Source organism: Micromys minutus (genome assembly GCF_963924665.1).
Source record: "Micromys minutus genome assembly, chromosome: 6".
Taxonomy (NCBI): Eukaryota; Metazoa; Chordata; class Mammalia; order Rodentia; family Muridae; genus Micromys; species Micromys minutus.
The window spans coordinates 33268103-33291772 of NC_137975.1; positions in this window are offsets into that span (position 1 = coordinate 33268103).

Genomic DNA, 23670 nt, shown 5'->3' on the forward strand with positions numbered 1-23670 from the left:
CTGGCTAGAATGTTCACTACTATATTGAATAGGTTGGGGGAGAGTGGACAGCCTTGTCTAGTCCCTGGTCTTAGTGGGATTGCTCCAAGTTGCTCTCCATTTAGTTTTATGTTGACTACTGATATATTGCTTTTACTATGTTTCCATCTGGGTCCTGAATTCCTGATCTTCCCAAGACTTATATCATGAAGAGGTGTTAAATTTTGTTAAATGTTTTTTAAGCATCTAGTGAGATGATCATATGATCTTTTATCTTCATTTCTTTTTTAGTTCTGCCTTCATTTTTATTAAATTCTAATAAATCTTTAATTTTTTATGTGTTCCTTGACCCTGTTACCACTGAGAACAACATTGTTCAGCTCCATGTTTTATGTGGCCTTTCTGTTGTTTTCCTTGTTATCAAAGGCCAGCCTTAGTTCATGGTAGTTTGATAGAATGCATGAGATAATTTCATCTTCTTGTATCTTTAGAGGACTGTTCTATATGGTCAGTTTTGGAGAAGGTTTCTTGAAGTGCTGAGAAGAAAGTGTGTTCTTTTGTTTTAGGATTAAATATTCTATTGATATCTGCTAAACCTAAATGCTTCATAACTTCTTTTAGTCTCATTGTGTCTCTCTTTACTTTCTGTTTCTATGATCTGTCCATTGCTGAGTGTGGAGTGTTGAAGTCTGCCAATATTATTGTTTGAGGTGCAGTATGTGCTTTAAACTTCAGTAAAGTTTCTGTTATGAATGTGGTTGCCATTGCATTTGGAGCATAGATGGTCACGATTGAGAATTCGTGTTTGTAGAATTATCTTTGAAAAGTATGAGGTGTTCTTCCTTACCTTTTTTGATAACTTTTGGTTGAGTGTCGATTTTGTTTGATATTATAAGGGTCACCCCAATTTCTTGGGACTATTTTCTTGGAAAATTGTTTTCCACACCTTTTCTTGAGGTAGTATCTGTCTTTGTTTCTGGGGTGCATTTTCTGTATGCAGAAAAATGCTGGCTACTATTTACATCTCTAGCTTGTTAGTCTATATCTTTTTAATGGAAAATTGCATCCATTGATTTTAAGAGATATTAAAATACAGTGATAGTTGTTTTCTGGTTTTTTTTTGTTGTTGTTGTTGTTAGAGGTGGAATTACGTTTTTGTTGCTATCTTCTTTTGGGATATTTGAAAGATGATTTCTTTCCTGAGATTTCTAGGGTGTAGTTTCCCTCATTTTGTTAGTTTCCCATCTATTATCCTTTATAGGACTGGATTTGTGGAAAGATATTGGGTAAATTTCATTCATTCACGAAATACTCTGGTTTCTCTCTCTCTCTCTCTCTCTCTCTCTCTCTCTCTCTCTCTCTCTCTCTCTATGTATATATATATATATATATATATATATATATATATATATATATATATATATATATATGTTGAGAGTTTTGCTGGGTATAGTAGCCTGTGCTGTCATTTTTGTTTTTATAGGGTGTGTATGGCATCATTTCAGGATACTTTGGCTCTTATAATACCTGGTGAGAAGACTGGTGTAATTCTGATAGGTCTGTCTTTGTATGTTACTTGACTCTTTTCCCTTACTGCTTTTAATATTTTTTCTTTTTCTTTTTTGTGTACAATTGTTCTTTGGATTATTATGTAACAGGATAAATTTCTTTTTTGCTTCACTCTATTTGGAATTGTGTAAGCTTCTTGTATGTTCATGGGCATCTCTTTCTTTAGGTGATGTAAGTTTTCTTCTATAATTTTGTTGAAGATATTTACTTGTCCTTTAAGATGGGAATCTTCACTCTCTTCTGTACCTATTATCCTTAGGTTTGGTCTGACCACTGTTCCTGGATTTTCTACATGTTTTGGGTTAGGACCTTTTCACATTTTGCATTTTCTTTCATTGTTGTGTAAATTTTTATTTTTATGATATCTTTTGCCCCTGAGATTTTTCTCTTCTATCTCTTTTATTCTGTTTCTGATGCTTGCATCTATTACTCCTGATCTCTTTTCTGGGTTTTCTGTTTCTAATGCTGTCTCCCTTTGTTATTTCTTTACTTTTTAATGTCCACTTTTTAGATGCTGCATGGCATAACTCTAAGAGATTTTTGTATTTTCTCTTTAAGAGTTCCTACCCATTTACTTATGCCCTTTTATATTTCTTTAATGGAGTTATGTCCATCTTAAAGTACTCTATTATCATCATGAGAAGTGATTTTAAATCTGAATCTTGCTTTTCTGTGACTAGGGTATCCAGAACTTTTCGTGGCTGGAGAACTGGGTTCTGATGATGTCATATAAACCTGGTTTCAGTTGCTTAGGTTCTTGTGCTTGCCTATGCCCATCTTGTTATCTGTTTTGAGTTGGTACTGTAGTCTTGGGCTGGAACCTATCTCTCTCTTGAACCCATGATCCTGTAAATCTGAGAGCCTGTGAGCATGTGGTATTAGGTGTGTCAGCACTCGTGGGTGACCAGCTATCTCATGGCAGGATTTGGGTTTGGAGACCTGTGCCACCAGGTTGCAGATAGAGAATGGAAAGAGCCTGTGGTCTCCTGGCAGGTCCTTCTTAGGCCAGTTATTGGAGCAAAATATTTTATTTACCTGCAGAATTTGAAGTGCCATCACTCCTGGAAGACTGTAGGACAGGTAGCCTGTGTTGGAAACCCTGATTCCCAGTCAAGACAAGTAGAAGACCTAGGAATGATGAGTGAAACAATATGTAACTTTCTAGTTTTATGAGAATCAGGGATCTTCATGCTACAACAACCAGTGCATGGCTCCTTGAGGCATTGGCCATGTCCCAATCTCTGTCTCTGGAGGAGGATGTGATGTTAACTCCAGTCTCATCAGCCAAGACCCAGGTCCCTCCCACACAGGTAGATGTGACTTCAGGTCATGTAAGTTTCAAGAAGAAGAAAGACCTTCCACAAATATGTAGAGAGCTCTTCCCAAGTCCTCAGGCCAGGTCAGGAGGACATAGCAGGGGTCAGACTCTAAACTAATTCAGAACTGTATAGATGGAGGTGTTTTGGCTCAAGAGTAAAAAGCATATATAAGAATTATTCCACTGAGTGAGAGATTTTGTTCTAAAGAGGTGATAACACCTCTGACTGGGAATTTATCTTAAAATGTAAATCTTATACATTCTGCTCATTTTCACAAGTCCATTACATGATCTTCCACATTATCCAATTAAAAGTAATTCTAGTAAGAAGTGACCTACAAACTGCCTTAATTATTTTGATTCTTTCAAACTTTTCATAAGTGTTCATATTTGCCAATAACTTAATCTAATCAAGTTTGCTGCAGTGAAAAATGGTATAAAAATTATCATATAGCTTACAGACTTTTTAAATTGCCAGAGAGTTCACTTATACACTAACAATAAAAATAATGGCTGGCAAAACCAAAGAAGTTAAAAGAGAAGAAAATTTCAAGTAAGAATGTTCTAATTCCCCTTTGAAGGGGGGACAAAACAGTCATAGGAGGCAGAGGGAAGGAGGAAATTGGATGGGATAAAGGAGGCTAAGGAAAATATTCTGGGGCGGATCAGGCACAGGCAGAAACATGAGAGAGTACCAGAGGGCCAGAGTAATGAATGGAAATATGAAGTTGCAGTGGTGAAGGCAAGTCCATGGAGGGATTCTCTGGAAAGTCTCAGAGACCCAGGATGAAGGAGGCACCCAAGTTTCAATGCAGGCAACCTTAGCCAAAATGTCCAACAGTGGAGATGTTGAATCTGAAGAAACCACATTCATTAGCCAGACATTAAAGGAATAGGGACACCAACCCACCCATAAAACGTTCAAGCACATATTGGTACTGCCTAAATGATATGCAGGGACAAAGATGAAGCAGAGAGTGAAGGAATAGCTAGCCAGTGACTTGCTCATTTTGACAGTTATCCAATGAGGAGTGACCAATATCTTACATGATTATGGTGCTATGTTGTGCTTGTAGGCAGGAGCCTAGCATAACAGCCCTTTGAGATGATGTACCATGCAGCTGACTGAGACAAATGCATATACCCACAGAAAAACAATGGACAGAGGTTGGAGACCACTATGGAAGAATAGCAGAAGTTTCAAAGACTCTCAAGGAGATAACAATGCCACAGGAAGACCAACGTTGCCAAATAACTTAGACACCTGGAAGCTTCCAGAGACTCAATTACTAGTCACAGAGCATAATCAAGCAGGCCCAAGGTCACCTGCACATGTCTAGCAAAGTTGCCATGCTTGGCCTCAGTAGGAAAAGGTGCTTCTAATTCTACAGAGACATGATTGACCATCCTGGCAGATGCAGGAAAAGCTGCCTTTTCAGAGGCTAAGGAGAAAAGAGATGTGGGAGGAATTCTGTGAGGAGGCAAAATGATGGGGGCAGTATTTGGGATACAGATAAATTATTAAATATTTAAATGTCTAGCTTCTAGTCTAAGAGTAAATAACTAAGAATAAAGAACTGTGCTATAAAATACAATTCAGGACAAGTCATGAATGGGACCAAATGTCTAGAAAATGGAAAAATAGAAGCAGATATGTTACTGGGAGAACAAATTTTCTCTTGTATGACTCAGTCACATTGCTGACTGGCTCCTCCATTTAAAAAAAAAATGGTCAAAGTTACAGTGTCAGTTATGTTAGATCTACATAGGGCTATAAGTCTAGTCTTGCATTTTGCATTTACTTGTTTCATAACAAGTTCCAAATATATTGACAGACAGTGATGGTAACAGCAATATAATATTACTGTCAGCAAACTCTTCTTCACATCTGTAATAGTGTCTCAGTTTGGTGTCTGTATACGGGATGAAACGCCAGGATAGAGATTTAAAGAAAGAAATATTTTAAGTTAATAAACTTATATTAGACAACTGCCTTGGAAGCTGTAATCTATAGGAAAATGTCACTCTGTGCTTAATTCAGAAAACACTATGCCTACAATGAGTAGTAGAATATACAGAGACTTACAGACAGCCATGGTGCTGAGAATAAGTGAGGGTCATGGGCTCAGCACTAAACACGATATTTATGCCACCTCCTCCGAGGCTTGGGGTCAATGAATAAGAGGAGGTTGGAAGTATATATGAGTGTACTTAAGAAAATAGAATGGAGGGCTACAAAATGTCATCCCCTAAGCTACAAACAATCACTATGATAATTTACTCCTACAGAGTAGTTACCTGGGACCTCACAAGATCTGCCCTGAGACAGACAGACCCTGTCACCAGTCAGTAATGAGGGGGCTATAGACATAACTCAGTGGTTAAGAGCAGTGCCTGCTTTTCTAAAAGACCAGGGTCTGATTCCCCAAATCAACATGACGGTTCATAAAAAATATAACTCCTATCCCAGGTGAACTGATGTTTTTATGACCTCTGTTTGCACCAGGCAAGAACGTAGTATACAAACATACATGTGGTCAAAGATTCATACACGTAAAATAAAATAGTTTAAAAAACTAATCAGTCATGAAAGGGGCAACAGCTCACAGGGCCTCTGCAGCTAAGTCTGTGTATTATAGGCTATTGAGAGATTGTAAAGGAGTTGGACACCTGTTGATCTCACCAGGTTTGAGTAGGGACATAAAACAAATATGCAAGAATATGAAAGAGATGCTTTTGTTTCTAGACTTGGTAGGCAAGAATGTGAATGTATGAAATGAAAATGGTCAGTCCATATTGAATATATATGTGACATTGTCTAAAAATAAATTTATATGTATGTATGTGTATATATAATGTTAAATTATATACATATTAATATTACATATAATATAGTATTTTATTATTAATTATTGTATTATTAATATATATGTTATATAATGTAAATATATTATATATTTGCCAATTTTCTATGTATAATTCCAATTTGAGACAGGTTTATTCAAATTAACACATTTTTGTCCTTTAAAAACATAAATGAATGATACTTTTAAAACAATTGATAATCTGGAGAACAACTCTCATTAGCTATAAGAACACAGCTAAGGAATACAGGGACTTTAGTCTATCTGACTAAAATATTTACTCTCAAATCCAATTCAAACAGACAAAACCTAGTTTTCTACTCTACTTTTTAAAAGAAACATATTTAATACTTTGAATTACTTGGTCATAAAGTTACATTGTAATCTGAAAAATTAGAATTTCACCCAATCTCTACACAGATTTATTCGTTTTTTTTTTTTTGTTTGTTTGTTTTTTTTTCTTTTAGAGTGGACAAAGAATTTATGAAGCCCAACCATTCATTATATAGACCATGACACTAATTTCCAGAGAAGAGAACCGAGTTTTTATAAATATTCCATACAATGAAGAAATGAAATTGAGAGGGAGTGGGAGGTAAGGTAATGAACCATATAAACATAAGAAAAACTTTATACCGAATCATTTCTTTTTCTCAGACTTTAGAATTTTAATGATGGATTATTTTTTTATAATTTCTGGGTATTTTATTTATCCATTCTTCTATAGAGAGGCATCTATATTGTTTCTAATTACTAGCTATTATAAAAAGAGCTGCAATGAACATGGATGAACAAATGTCTCTGTGGATGGATGAAGCTTCCTTTGGTGATTTGCCCAACAATGATCTAGATGAGTCTTGCTGTAGATCAATTCCCATTTTCCCGAGAAACTGCAACACTCTCCTCCATAATAGCTATATGAGTTTGAATTCTACCATCAAAATATAAAAGTGTTCCTCTTGCTCTGCATTCTGGCCAGCTATCACTTGTTTCACTGACCCTACTCATTTTATCTCCTGTTAGACGAAATCTCAAAGTGGTTTTGGTTTGCATTTCCCTGATAGCTAAAGATGTTGAATATATCTTTACTGTTTCTCAACAATATGGAGATATTTGTAAATATGTTCTAGGAACAGTCACATGTTGGTGTAACAAAGAGTAGTCTAAGCAGACTTACAGCCTACTTAACGAAAGGAAAATCATGGCTAGTGCTAGTGATGTCATGGATGTTAAATTACCTATTACTACAGCTTTGCTAGACAAACGTGCTTAACTAAATTTAGAATCTTATCCTTAAACCTAGAGGTTAGTGTAGATAACACCTAACATTAAGAAGTTTCTCTCTACAGAGAGAGAGAGAGAGAGAGAGAGAGAGAGAGAGAGAGACCATTACAGAAAACCACATGGATATGTACTACAAAGATCAATGGATTTGAGGGAGCCAATCCATGTAGAAACAGCTATTGCCTTTTTTTCTTTTTCTTTTTTTTTTGTTGGATATTCTCTGTATTTACATCTCAAATGTTGTACCTTCTCCCCATTTTCCTCCCTCCTCTCACTCAACTTGTTTCCATGAATGTGCTACCTCTCCCAATCACCTTCTCCACCTCAGTGCCTTGGCTGACGATGCTGTTTTTCATCCCATGAGGGTTCAAATCTTTCAGCAGTTTCAGTCCTTTCTCTAGCTTTTTCATTGGAGTTCTGGTGTTCAGTCAGATCTTTACATGCAAGCATCCTCATCAGTATCTGGATGATATTGGGAGAGCCTCTGAGGAAACATCCATGTCTGGTTCCTGCCAGTAAACACTACTTGGCATCAGCAATAGTGCTTGAGTTTGGTGTTAGATATGAGGTGGTTCCTGAGGTAAATCAGTTTCTGTACATCATTTCTTGAATCCCTGCTCCTATATTGGACCTTGTATTTTCTCCCCTGTTTTATTCTCCCTTCTAAGAAAGACTGAGGTATCCACATTCTGGTATTCCTTCTTTCAGAGCTTCATAAGTTCTGTGGATGATTTTCTTGAGTATTACAAGCTCTTTTTTTGGGGGGGTTGCTAGTGTCTGCTTATGAGTACATACCATGAGTTGTCTTTTGTGAGTGGGTTACCTCACTCAGGATGATAGCTTCAAGTTTCATCCATTTGCCTAGGAAGTTCATGAACTCATTGTTGTGACTAGCTCAGTAGTACTCCATTGTGTATATGTACCACAATATCTGAATCCATTTCTTTATTGAGGGACATCTGTGTTCTTTCCAGCATCTGGCTATTATAAATAATTGTGCTTCAACATTGTTGAGCTTGTGTCCTTGTTAGATATTGGAGCTATTTTTGGGTATATTCCCAGGAGTGGTATAGCTGGGTCCTCAGGTAACACTATGTCCAATTCTCTGAGGAACCACAAGACTGATTTACATAGGGGTTGCACCAGTTTACAGTCCCACCAACAGTGGAGGAGTGTTCCTCCTTCACCACACCCTTGCTAGCATCTGCTGTCACCTGAATTTATGATGTTAGCCATTGTCACTGGTCTGAGGTGGAATTTTAGGGTTGTTTTGATTTGTGTTTCCCTTATGACTAGGGATGTTGAGCATTTCTTTAGGTGCATTTCAGCCATTCAATATTCCCTCATTGACAACTCTCTGTATAGCTCTGTACCCTATTTTTAATAGGATTTTTTGATGCTCTCGTGTATAGCTTCTTGAGTTCTTTGTATCTATTGGATACTAGCCTGCTAAGAGATTTAGATTAGTAAAGATCTTTTCCCAATCTGTTGGTTGCCATTTTGTCCTTTTGACAGTGTCCTTGGCCTTACAGAAGCTTTGCAATTTCATGATGTCCCAATTGTCAATTCTTAATCTTAGAGCATAAGCCATTGGTGTTGTGTTCAGGAAATTTTTCCCTGTGCCTATGTGTTCTAAGCTCTTTCCTACTTTCTGTTCTATTAGTTTCAGTGTACCTGATTTTATGTGGAGGTTTATGATCCACTTACACTTGAACTTTGTACAAGGAGATAAGAAGGGATCAATTTGCATTCTTCTGCATGCTGACTGCCAGTTGAACCAGCACCATTTGTTGAAGACGATGTCCTTTTTCCATATAATGTTTTTAGATACTTTGTCAAAGATCAAGTGACTATATGTGTGTGGGTTCATTTCTGAAATTTCAATTCTCTTCTGTTGGTTTTCCTGCCTGTTTCTTTACCAATACCAGGCAGTTTGAATCACAATTAATCTGTAATACAGCTTGAGGTTGGGAATGGTGATTCCCTGAGAATTTTTTTTTTTAATTGTTCAGAATGGTTTTTGCTATCCTGGGTTGTTTATTATTCCAAATGAATTTGCAGAAATCCATCAATGCCATCCACTACATAAACACACTCAAAGAAAAAAAATCATATGATTATCTTTCTAGATGCTGAGAAAGCATTTGCAAAATTAAACACCCCTTCATGTTAGAAGTTTTGGAAAGGTCAGGTATTCAAGGCACATACTTAAACATAATTAAAATAATATACAGCAAACTAGTAGCTAGTATCAAATAAATTGTGAGAAATTTGAAGCAAACCCACTAAAATTGGGATGAAAGAAGACTTTCCACTTTCTCCCAACCTATTCAATATAGTACTTGAAATACTAACCAGGGCAATAACACAATAAAAAGAGGTCAAAGAGATACAAAATAGAAAGGAAGAAGTGAAAATATCACAATTTGCAGATGATATGATAGTTTACATAAGTGACCCTAAAAATTCTACGAAGGAACTTTTACGGCTGATAAACACCTTCAGCAACGTGGCTGGATATAAAATTAATTAAAGCAAATCAGTTGCTTTCCTCTACTTAATGGACAAACAGGCTGAGAAACAAATTAGAGAATCAGCATCCTTCACAATTGCCACAAAGAATATAAAGTCCCTTGGTGTGACCATAACCAAGCAAGTGGAGGATCTCTACAACAAGAACTTCAAGCTTCTGAAGAAGGAAATTGAGGAAGACCTCATAAGATGAAAATATCTGTCATGCTCATGGATTGGAAGGATCAACATTGTAAAGATGAACATTTGCCTAAGGCAATCTGTAAATTCGATGCAATCTCTATCAAAATTCCAACTCAATTCTTCATAGAGCCAGCTTCTAAATTTATGACTCAAAGAATATTATATAAGAGGCAGGAGTAAGAATATAATGGCAAAGCAACAAGAAGTCTGGTGTGTTGCTGTCTCTTTCAGAAATGGTTATATAAACATGAATTGAATAATGAAAATATTAAATATCAACAGACTTGCTAAGGCAGAAAGGGAGAAATCTCATGAGATTCCTTTCCTAAGCAAATGTATAGAAAAGTACAGGTGAATAATGACTGCTGAGAAAGATTAAATACATATAATTATAAATATAAAAGAATCAGAAATAAAATGGTCAAGGATTCAACCTATGACTTCAAGCAAGTCATCTTTTTTTTTTTATTTGAGACAAATAATAAAACTAAAGTGTAGAAGGTGCCACATAAGAATATAAATGCAGGTTTTTAGGATTGTGCAGATATTACATTATTTCTGTGTTTGTCTTTGATCTCAAATCCACTGAATTTTATCAGCCCTATTGCTACTGAATCACCTGAACTTCACTTTTACTCATAAAAGCATACTTGTCATTTCTACAGTAATCACCTCTTTCCATTCACTAAATCTCAGCTAACACTGTTCTCCTGCTTTGACCCAGATGGGCCTAACCATATAATACCATGACAGGATCTGTCGGTTCAACAAGTTGACTTTTCACTCTCTTGTAATAGGGAGCAACTGGACCATGAATTTGATAGTAACATAACCAAAGTAAAAGGTCTGCATGGAACATCCTAGAATAACCGATTGCTACCAGAGTACAATATAATTACACAGTATAATTATACAGACTGAAGGGTATGGTTAAAAGTTCTGAAGAGAGCAGTGGGAGCAACAAGTACTTGAAAGAATGGGAAAATATTCAACATTTCCTAAATTGACCAAATACTGTGTTTTGGTTTATAATATTTTTTAATATAATAAAGTTTTTGCTTGTATAAAATTCCCATCAATTTGCAATTTATTTTGGGAGACAGAAAACCTCCTCATTAAAGATTATTTGTTAGGCAAAATTGTAGAATTTTTTAATAGAGATTATTATTAAATTGAAGCATTGTTATCTAATGAAATAATGCACCAAGTCATTTCAAGTGATCACAGAAAACTAAAAGGGAATCTAGTACCTAACTTTCTAGACATATCACAGAGAGACAAAAAAAAGGAAGATCCAAACTCAAGTAGGTGAAGTTTTAATATTCTAGACCTATAGAAAAACAGTGAGAAGAAAGATAATTTTTATGATCTTAAAAAATCTGAAATTTAATTTCTATACAGTGTACCATGTACTATTTATTAAAATAATTTAGGATAAGAGGCAACCTGGTCCTGAAGCTCTTAGATAAGCTGGAAAGTTGTTGAAATAATCTTCATATTTAATTAAAGAAACCTTCCTTTGTTCTATTTACACTACTGGAACATTGGTAGACAACAGCTTAATGTCTTCCCTAGAATTTCCAAATTATCAATACCTAAAGTTATTTCTAGTGGTTTTAGGGTCCTAATTAGGAATATATACTGTCCTCTTATTACTCTTTCTATTAAAACGTAGCTCAGATTTCAAGTTCAGAAGACTCACAAATATATGAGAAATACTTGTATAAACAATTGTTTGCTGCTTCAAATTTAATTTTAGCTTTTATGGTAATGTCTGTGATGAGCTATGTGGTGATCTAGTAGTTATGCCAAGCTCATTGTAAGTATTTCCTCAAAAATCAAGGCAGAAATACTAAAATAAATTATTTCACCTACGAACTATGAAAAGTGACCTTTCCTAGATGTTTCCCTGCACATATAACCAGAGTCATGCCAATTTGCATGAATAAAACTAAGTAATGTTGCTTGAATTGGCTTTCCAATAGTTTTAATGTGTCATATAATTAAGAAAGTAATTTGTAACATATCTATCTTTACCTTTTCTTCAGGAAGATGAGACTTTTTTAAAAATTATGGTATATGATCACCTAAGGTATATTTTTGACAAGGACAAATGTTTAGTAGTAGCATTCTGTAACAAAAAGGAAGCACCAATTTCAATTTGCAAAAAGCCACTCAGGTGTGAAATGTGACTTTCTCCCAGAAGCCTCTATTCCACCAGTGTGGAGCTCACTCAGAATTATATTCCCTGCTTCATTTCAAATAAAACAATAAAACATGGACAAATCCTCTATACTTTAAAATTATTCAGCCATGGCTACATTAATTGTGAAGCTTCAGTGACTTTATTTTCATTTTGAGTATTTTCTTAAATTATCAGCTCAGGTGTTTTCATTTGGTGCTTTCTTATTAGTCATCACCTAAATCATAAATCTCTGGAATGCTGCTTTCAGAGAGAAACTGGCATGAATATTTCACAAATTTACTCAGCACTACGTTGACATGTCTGGTAATTTCATCGGTATTTACAGTATATTCTCCTGCATGAGACAAATAAATTTGTTTTGCACATTCAGTATAATTTAGTTTTATACAAACAAAGTCTTATGAAATATCATAGACAAGTTTATGGCAAAAAGTACCAAAGAAAATAAACCTTTCCTCACCTAGGTTTAACTCTCAAACACAAAAGTAAGGAAAGAACAAACACATGCAACCAAAAAAGAGGTTTAAAAAATGATTTTTAAATAGGCATAAATTGTTGATGAATCAAAGAAAAACATTCAGCTTCTTCATTTTCTGTGATGAAATGTGGTGCAGCAGAATGAAGTCATCTTGACAATCAAAACAACTGTTTATCATCTCTCCATCAGAAAACTCCTAGAAATAATTAACAGTTAAAGCAAAGTGGAAGATTATAAGCTAGTACATCAACATCAGTAGTGTTCATATTTATCAATAACAAAATCACTAAGGAAAAAATATTCAAAATGCAAATTTACTCACAATTGCCTCAATATAAAAATAAGTTAGAATAAAGTTGTCAAGGAATTAAAGAATTTCCTAAGGCAAAATTTAAAATACCAAAGAGTCAAGAACACAATAAAAGAATGGAAAAAGACCTCTCATGTTCATGGGTATAAGAAAGAATGTAGATAAAATGGTTATCTTACCAAAACAACCTACAGATTCAGTGAAGTTGATACCATTTCAACATATCTGTTCACAGATCCAGAATAAAATGATAAATGATCCTACATTGCCAAAACAATTCTGACGAAACTGTTGACCAAAATTCTGACAACCCAGCGAAAATATCATGAAACTAGCACAAGAAGGGACAGATAAGTCAGTGAAATTTAAGAACTAGTCACCTAATTTTTGAGAAAGATATCAAATATATATATTGAAGGAAGACAATCTCTTCATCAAATGGTGTTAAGAAAATTGGATAGCCATATGTAGAAAAAAACAAACTAACTTCTTATCTTTTTGTTTGCAACTAAATGGACAAAATACCTTAATATAAGACCTCAAACTCTAAAACTGTTGGGGGTAAATTTTGAAATATCTCAGTATACCTGGATAGGCAAAGGCAGTCTACGAAACTCTGGTGTCTTGGGAAATCAGGGCAGATACACAAATGAGATCATGGGAGATTTAAAAGCCTCGTCTGAGCGAGAAAATTGTTAATCAAGAAACAACCTACAAGATGATACCAATTTTTGGTACATTTAATAAAGAGTTATTATAAAAAATAAAAAAAATCATAGAAAACTGAAATAGTAAGCAAACTACCTAATCAATATCCTGACTGATTAAGTAAAAAGGTTGTTCTCAAAAGATGAGAAACACTCAATAATAAATATTCAAAAATCTCATCAGAGAAAAACAATTCAAAATTGTATAAAATTGCATCTTTCCTAGTACAAATGATGTAAGAAACCATTAAAAAGCAAATAACAAATTCTGTCAAAGAGGTAAAAAGAAGAAAACCCATACATACAATGAAAATCCTGAGATACAATCAATATCAATACAAGTGTTGCTTCTAAAAATAAAAATATATTTAACAAATATATGTTTAATCTAGCATTTCTGGATACTTAAAGATTTCAAGTCACCACTTCACAGCCATGCTTGCAAATTAATACTTTTATAAGAGATAAGTTACAGTAGAAAAATAATGAAGGAAATCTAGGCATTCTTCAACAGAGAAGCAAATGAAGGACAGTTATGTACATACAAGAAGATTCCTTCAAGGTATAAATGGGAATGATGTAATGCTACTGGTGAGGAAATGCATGTAACTGAAGATAATCGTATTAAATGAACATTAAAGCACTCTGAAGATACACATATTGTCTGTTTTGCTCATTCATGGTTTCTAACTTTATATAGAGAGATAGGTAGATGGACGGACGGATGGATGGATAGATAGATAGATAGATAGATAGATAGATAGATAGATAGATAGATAGATAGATAGATAGATAGATAGATGATAGATAGATGATAGATGGATAGACAGATGTTGGAACATAAAAGGCAGCTTGGTTAGTAGTTGAGCTAAGGCTATAAACCCTTCTGAAGGGACCTTAGGCATTTTGCTTGACTCCCAAGGAACCAGGTCCCTGTCACTAGCCTCAAGACAGACACTTAAGGCAATGACAGACAATAGAGATTATCTTGTGACCTCCGTATTTATTCTTTATTAGTTGTATGCCAACACAGACACATAAACATCCATATAAATATGAAAACACAAAACCAGACGTATCATAAAGAAGACTGGCATTTCCCTACTCTGGGAAAACAAGGCACTGAGGTAGAGAGGGTAGTTGGGAGACAGAGAACCTTCATGGAAGCAAGGGAAGGAGGAGGTAAGATGGGGGAGGGGATAATATTTCAAATGTAAATACAGAAAATATCCAATAAAAGAAACTGAAAAAAGATTAAATTCATTGGAACCAAGAGAAATTTGAAAATTATATATATATATATGCCAAGAGGTGAGATTTACATTTTGTCTCTAATACATGACTATATGATTTATGCATTTACAATAATTCTTAAAATTATGCTATGGTACATTTAACTTTTTTCTTAATATGTCTTTAGTATATATTTTCAGACCTAATTTTCATGGTATAGACTCTGCTGAAATATAATTTATGCTGATATAATGGAGTTATCAAGGTATTTTAATAGTTGTGTCAGAATCTGAATGCTATGCTAATCTATTTGTAACCAAATGTACTTTCATCCATTCATTTTCTTTATGTAATCTTAGATGAATTCTCTTGAAATTCAAAGCTCCTGCACTTTGCCATCATTAAGTTTATTATCTTCAAAGTAGCCTTGATTTCTTCAAAGTAATTCTGTCACCTGGGATCCACCTCTAGTTTTTTACATTTGTCTATTAATGTTAAGTTTTTTTTCCAGTAAATCATATAATACACCAAGTTAGAGTTAACTGTCATCTTTTATTTTTTATTTCATCTATGTTACAATTTAAACTTTTTATTTAAACATGTAGCTCAATTAAGAATCGGGCTTTTAAGATGATGGTAATGGCAAAAATTGCACACCCAATGTCCTTACTTATAAACAAAAGTTGTGGAACACAGATATCTTTATAAAATGCAATGCCTTTGGACTACTGGAGAGTTGAATCTGAGAGTGAAATGTGTCCTTCAATATTATGTTTATAGTGATGACTCCCTGCTAAACACTTTTCATTCTTAATGACTGAAATGAGGAACCACTTTGATTATCAATATTAAGCATTAACTTAACTTTGAACAACCGAATCTATTTTTATTAGCATTGGAGACTAAAATGTTTCCAAATTTAGGTTTGAATGTCATCAAAAGCATGAAAAAAACAGTATATCAATTGGGTACATGTTTGGTAGTCATGAACAGCTACTAGGTAGATCGCACCCACCTGAATGGCATCACACATAACCTCCCCCTCTACCACACCCTACTTTAAGTGAACTCTTCTTTTCTCTGCCCAGCACCCACTGGTACTATAACCCCAGTGTTATTGGTAACACATGAAGGGTAGATAGTAGTTTAGTTTTTTTTTTGTTGTTGTTGTTGCCTGGTTATTGTATATTTTGTAAATATTGAATAGTGCATAAACAAATTTGAATTCAAAGAGATGAATTTATTACAAAAGGGTAACAGTGTAGGAGTTACATGAAAGAAAAAGTATTTTGGGATGTGGGGAGATTTGAGTCACTGAAGATTGGTTCTTCATTGCTTTAACATTGGCCATGGATTTAAATGTGTACATTAGGATGGGAGAAATGAGAGAAAATAGTTCTTGTAATTTTCATTCCCACAGCACATTAATGGTATTGTATTTCAATTATAATTACCTTATTAAATTATGATACAATTTCTTCACTCAGAAATGAGAACATGGCATTAAGAGAAATGCACACAGTAGTGGGAGTGTCTGAGCCTTTTAGAACATTTTGATTCTTCTTCCATGGTGATTTCAGTTGTGCAAGCACATTCATGAATGACAGAAGACTCTGGCATTTTATTGAGGGACAAACCTAAACATGAATAATACCAAATACTAAATAATTTAAATTAAAAACTACATAGTCTTAATATATCCTTTTTCTTCCTTTAAAATTAATTTTAAGTATGGTATAATGACTAAGTCATAATAAGTATGTTTAATATTCACAACTCATGATTATTCCCACTTTATATTATGAAAATACATTTGCAAAATAATAACAGTTAACTATGAGTACATATTAGTAGAAAATATTTAACTCAAACTAATGTATTTATGAATGGATTAATTTCTATGTTATCAAGATAATTGGAAAATTTAAAGACTATCTCTTCATTTCTACTCTATTGGTAGATCTTCTCCTACAGAAATTTTTAACTTGTTTAGTTCCTTTCTCTGAATACTCATTTTTTCACATGTATTACCCATCATGATTCAGTAGCTTAACTGTTTAACTAATGTACATCAATATGAGGCAACCATAAGAGTACTTAAATATTTCTAGCTTGCAAAGACTTTAGAGATTTTGGAAGGGCACAGTTTCCATCTTTTAGATCTGAATAGTTACCAAGGTTTTCAGAAGCATGTCTGTAATAAAACAAAATATTTTTAAGCCTAGAATTAAGTGATAAATGTAAGAGCATAAAATCATTTAAGAATAACTTTTAGGCAAAATTGCCAATAAGCAAAATCTTATGTTTGTTCTCTGTATATAGATACTAGCATTATCTGTATAGGTATATAATCAACTTGAATAGAAGGAAAAAGCAATTATACTGAAAAAAGAGTGGGAATATATATATATATATAATTTGTGTGTGTACTTTATTGAACCCAGAGTGTTTCAGTATATTCAATATCAAACAAATATATTACTTTATATTTTGTACATGATGAAACTGAATGTTAGTAAATTCTTGTAGCTTATATAAAGCCCACTGATGAGCAAATGTTGAGCCTGGTATCCAGCCTTATACTTTTAAAATTTACTATCTATCATTCATCTATCTATCTATCTATCTATCTATCTATCTATCTATCTATCTATCTATCTATCTATCTCTAGTGACAGGGATCTGGATCCCTGGGAGTCAGGCAAAATACCTACCATCACTTCAGGGTCACCAGGGTTTCTAGTCTTAGCTCAACCAGGAAACAGGGTGCCTTCACAGTCCCACATGTCTCTGGTTGATCACAACTCTATACATTAGATTAGTTAGATGCTTCTTATCCACCATTGGAATTACAGATGTGCCACACTGTAACTAGCTTTTACAAGGGCTCTGAGGATCCAACCTCTAGCCTTCATATATCATCTCACTCTTCAGAATTTTAAGGTAATTCATTTCTCAACTATATCTTTTAATTCATTGCTGATTCTCTTTCAAATTTTAGTAACAGTTCTTTCAATAAAAATAGAAATACACATTATCTTCTCATTCACTTTATTCCAAAGTTATCAGACAATTTCAAATAAATTCACACACAAAACTTAAAACACATATAAGGAAGAATAGAAATTCATTCTGCCACTTAATTATGAAACAGGTACCAAAATCTCAGTCTCTGTATCTGTACCAAAGGATGCTTTTGATACTGATTCTGACTAATGACAAAAATTTCCACAGATATTTCACCAATCTTTAATTCCTATCTCTCTAATGTTTTCTGTATACTTACACTAAATATACATGCTTGATTTATCCAGTTGTTTTGATCTTTTTTCTGATGTTTTGGTTTCAGAGAAAACTTGTCTATTCCACTGTCTGCTCAGACTCAGAAGAAATATACCCCCAAATTTATGCTTATTACCACTGTTTTCCTTGGTTTAGTCTTGTTGTGCTCCCTCCAAGGCTTCTCTCTTTAAATTCTAGCCAGTAAAGAAAGCCCTAGGGTCTGGCACACCCTTCCTCTCCCTGACATGCTCCTTCTTTTCATCTGTCTCCTGAGATCATCTCATTGTGAGGTTACTATCAGTAAAAAACAAATATCAACCTTTTTTTTTTACTTTTTATTTATCTGGGCATTTAATATAATCTGGTGACTTTGACTAGAGTGTTTGCTTTATATGCACTTCTTTTTAATGAATGAATATGTGTTGATGAATTTGTTTCAATTCTTCCTTATTGAATACCTACCAGAAATACAATAAAACCCTTCATATTGATGTGTATATATGCATTTGTTTATTTGTAAACAATTGATCCATTACACAGAGATTCTCTTTCATAAAACAATCACATAGCAGTGCTTGGGATGCATTATTGTCTAATAATCTCTTGCCTTCTAATTTTATTTGTCACCTCAAACTTGGGATGAGAACCAAAACCTTTAGGGCAGGACTTACTTTTAAGTATTTTCTGCTATTAATTCTCAATTTATAATTACTTAGCTTAAATATTTCAAGGAAATCAAACTTCTCAGCTTCTCAATTGCTCAAGTCTTGGTCACTGGTAAAATAATTCTTAATGAAATTATTATCTTTATAATAGGTGGAGCAGCAGAATTGTTATGATATATTGTTAGTATGTAAACACAGTCCTAAGGTCTGTTCTCTTTCTCATTTCAAATGGCATATTCTAAGAGGAAGATTTACATGAATTTCCATCAGAAAAGTGGAGCCAAATGGTTCAAATACTTCCTTTTCTTAGAATGGCTCCAAAACTGTGTACTCCAATGTTAACCATGGGTTTTGTTTTTCTGTCACAATTGGAATAATTACTTTTTTCTGTTTTCTAGTACATTCACTGCTTCCAGTAAACTGTTTTTAAAATTATAGTCACTAGTTGTGAGTATGAATTTTCAATACATACATGTAACTAAACAGACTCTTGTATCATATTAATCACCTCCAAAGTGGAATACTTACTGATTTTCTTTGTTTCAATATTTAAGAAAATAAAACTGTACAGTGCATTCACAATATTTTTCTTAAAATATTCCTATTCAAAGTGTTTTCTACAATAAAAAATGTGTAAAGTCAAATCTCAAACAAGCTTAACTAAAAGAAGAAATGTACTGTTTAGTAAAATCGTCTGTGCCTTCATGGTATTGAGAGTTCTGTGTGACAGGTTAGGGAGGAGTATGAACAGGGACTATGCATCACCAAGTCTCAACTTTTGAGAGAATTATGAGTGATGACTACACAGTCACATTAGTTCAGAGGGTAAATTTTACTTTGAAATGTCAGCTCATTAGCTAAGCACCATCTTTCAGACTCTGGGAATTATACAGGATTATTTCATTCATTGTTATCATTTTCCACAATTGTCATCCATCATACATAAGCTATTGTTTTTAGGAATCTGTCCATTTCCTTAGCAAATACAATTTTCCATATAGCCTCTGCTGAAGCTTCAGAGTGTTTAGAACTTGGGAGCTGAGTTTTGGATATTGCCAATGCTGATGTTGATAAGAGACAGAAATCACAACTAATATCTCTATTTTGATTTGTTCTTTTTGGCATAAAAATATATGAATATATTTTGTCAGTACTTAATTCTTTTAGAGGTTTGAGAGTGTGCATTGAAATCTTACTAGTTACCATAAGCATAAAGTACATGTAGAACAGAATGTAACATGGAAACAGAGTTTTCTTGGTATGTATAGATTAAACATAATGATATTTAAATACTAAAAAATTGCCACAAGACTATATTCTTAGCTCTTGAATTATTAATTATTTAAGGTCCAGGGGTACTACACTCTGAAAGGGTGCTATACACTTTTTTTTTTTTTCTCAGAAGGACTGAGGCTTTTAATTTTTAGCCATTGTTTTTTTTTTTTTTTTTTATTTGTTTGTTTGTTCCTTTTGAGCTTCATATGGCCTGTGAGTTGTTTCTGGGGTGTTCAAAGCTTTCTGAATTATCAGAGCTTTTCTGAATTATTTGATTATCAGTGACTGTATATTATATCTGTTATTTTGTTCTGTTCTCTTCTGTCCTGTCCTGCCCTGTCCTGTTAAAAGACTTACTCTTATCGCCAGGCTTGTGTGAAAATCTCACTGTGTAATCTAGGCTTTCAACAAACTCCCCTTAATTCTCTTGGTTTATAATGCCACTAACAATGAATGATCTTTTCTAAAGTAACATTGTTAATATAACGATCAAATATTGTTAAATTCCTACAATACTTCAAGAGTTATTTTTTCCTTATTTTACTTTAAGCAAATCTAATGAATTAGTTTGTATTTACCTGCTCTACAAACAGAACTAAGGTCTGTATTGACCAGTAATGATAAGAGTGACAGGGGAAGCTGTTAAGTGTAATATCTTTGTATTAACTAAATACTACTAAACATATGAAGGAAAACCATCATAGTGTATATCACTCAGCTGTCTATAGTAATATCAGATACCCTGGGGTAGTCAGATAATGATGGTCAAACCTTACAGCTCAGGACTGGTTGGGCATATTGCTCTGGGGCTTGTGATAAGGAAAACATAACACATTGCAGCAGAAAGATCTTAGATCATATCCAGGATCTGTGATGTAAAAAATCAGTAAGTAGGAGTCGGAAGATCCAAAATCCTATCAACAACATATCATCAGTGTCCTAAATGCCATCTAAGAGTTCCCATCCTATATGGCTCTAGTATTTCTCAAAGGGTTCAATTAACAAAACTTATCCCTCTTTGAACAGGCTTCAGGCTTGTGAGGCCTTAGTGTTCAAACTGTAGCACAGGAATGTCACAATGAGATGATTGATGTTTGCAAGCCAGCTCATCTCTGATGTGGTGGCAACAGGAAAAGTATTCACTATCCTAGAGTTAATTACTGAGAATAAAAATATTGTGTGAGTGTGTGTGTGTGTGTTTGTGTGTGTGGTGTGTGTGTGTGTGTGTGTGTGTGTGTGTGTGTGTGTGTGTGTGTGTTTTGCTCACTCTTTGGGTCATACAAATTAACTGTGTTATAGATTATTTTCTTTTAAATGGTTACTTGCAGAGCCTATGTTACATTGACGGAAATGTCAGATAAGAGAAGAAACCTGTGCTCTACAACTTTAATAAGGGATTATTTTTAAAAGTGATTTATGAGTTTTGTATAATTTTTGGGGTTTTTTGGGGGGGGTTGTGGCATCAATGACAAATCCATGCCTTTCCAACATAAACGCTTATCCTATGTAAGAATAAGGAGTCCCTTAGGATATAGTTTTCCATGGAAAATTTCTGTCCAGTTATTTATAGGGGAAATATTATAACTTGTAAATATAACCTCATTAAACATATTGTTCAGTAGAGATGTTTATATCTTCCTTCACCTGAAATTGTAGGCTTAGACTTTTTAAAACCTACTTTTAGTAAGGGTTTTTAAATGCTTTAACCTGCCTTCTAGCCCACTACTTACCAAAGGGAGTAGAAAATAAAGGTTAATAGAGCAAAGGAGGATGTGGACCTGTTTAGAAGTAGTTCTTTGGAGCAAATCTAATCTGTGTTCTCAGGATATCAGCAACTCCATTCATAAAAGTCAGGAAGGGCAGCTCAATCAACTTGCAAACACTATTCACAAAGAGCAATTATAGGTTGATCTACCAATTGGCCTGAGTCCCCAAAGTCACAAGAAGCCAACAGAATACCACTTGAAGTTCTATAGTGGTATTTTTCTTTATAAACTCACAACAAAAAATGACCTGCAAAGACTGATAAGGCATATGAATACCACACATATATATACATATATATATATGTATGTATGTATATATATGTATGTATGTATGTATGTATGTATATATATATGTGTGTGTGTTTGTATATATATAATGACTGTTATCTTTGCCATAAATTTTTAACAGGGAGCACTTTTTGAGAAATAGCTACCTAAATGTATAGGAAGAGGTAGAAGTAAATCTTAAACTGATGTTCCACATGTTCAATGTTCTGCCCTGGTTTTGTCCCTAATGCTGTAACTTTGTCAATCAAGGATTGTTCCTATAGCATTTCTTTTACTCAATCTATTCTTATAAAACTCTTTAGATCCTTTAAAAATAAACCCTACAGTTCTTTCCACTCTTACATTTAGATTGTTGGTGTTAATAATGTCTATAATGTTTATAAGAAGGTTAGACAAGAAATATTACACACACACACACACACACACACACACACACACACACACATATATATATATATAGAGAGAGAGATATTCTTTAAATATATATTATATATATGCCTGCTTTTAAAAGCAGATAATGTAATGAAAATTCAATTAAAAGTTAAAGTCTACACAGCATATTAAATATGTGCCCTAAAACATCAATGTGATATTTTTTGCTAATCTTCACAATAACCAGGACCAACAGAGTATTTTAACATCCCAAGTTATATATATGCATACTAAACCCATATTAAGCGTTAGTATGTATTGCAGGAGAGATGAATTAGAAGTAAAAAGCACTGATTTTCTCTCAGAGAAACAAGATTTGATTCCCAGCACATCTGTAGTAAAAATAACCTTTAACTCCTTATCCTATATCGACCCCACTCTATACAAACCTCTATAACTCAGGCTCCAAGGGAGCTTATGCTTTTTCTGGGCAAGGCAATGCTTCTCTTGTGTAGACATACATGCAGACAAAATACTCATATACATAAAATAATAAAATATTCTTTAAAAATTTTAGGTGATTAAAAGAAAAATGTGTCTTAACTAGTCCCATAAAACAATCATAGAAATATACTTAAAATGTAAGTCTAGAATATTTTTCACCATAAATGCACATCCCATTTTAGAAAAAAAAGGAGCTGTTTTATAGCTCTTTATGCAAAATCACTGAACATTTTTAAGACTAGTAATTGATATTCAATAAGTAAATAAAACTGTACTGTTCTTAAAGTTTAGATATTGGATCAGGTACATCAGCTTGTATGAGCCACCTATAAAAAATTATCCCATAGATTGATAATTGGAACAGATCTTTGCTTCCAAAGTGCTGATGAATAAGGAGAATCTGTTTATTCACAGGTGCATTTCTATATAAATATTTTGTGTATTTACTCCAACTGAACTGAAACACATTCGCTTACAGGTTCAGATTCAGGTAATTAATTTCTCAGGGAGCCCAGAACAATCACAAAATCACAGATGTTTTGAAAGGAAAGAGTTGCAGTTTCCTCTGCAAAAGCATTAGACAGTCACTGGGAAAAGAAGACTCTAAAGTAGACTGGGAGCAGGGAAAACTGCTTCCTTGTTTTGTCTTCCCTGCTGCAGAAAGCTACCGCATTCGCCATTACAAGATGCCACTCAGCCTGAAGGGAGGATGGCCTGTTTTGCGATAAACAGCCTAAGTGCACACGCACATATGCCTGTTTTACTGACTCATGCTGACTTGTTCTTTAGGCCCGAGTATGCTAATTAGGGCACACAGAATGCACCAATCAGGTAGCAACACATTTTTCCTAAGCA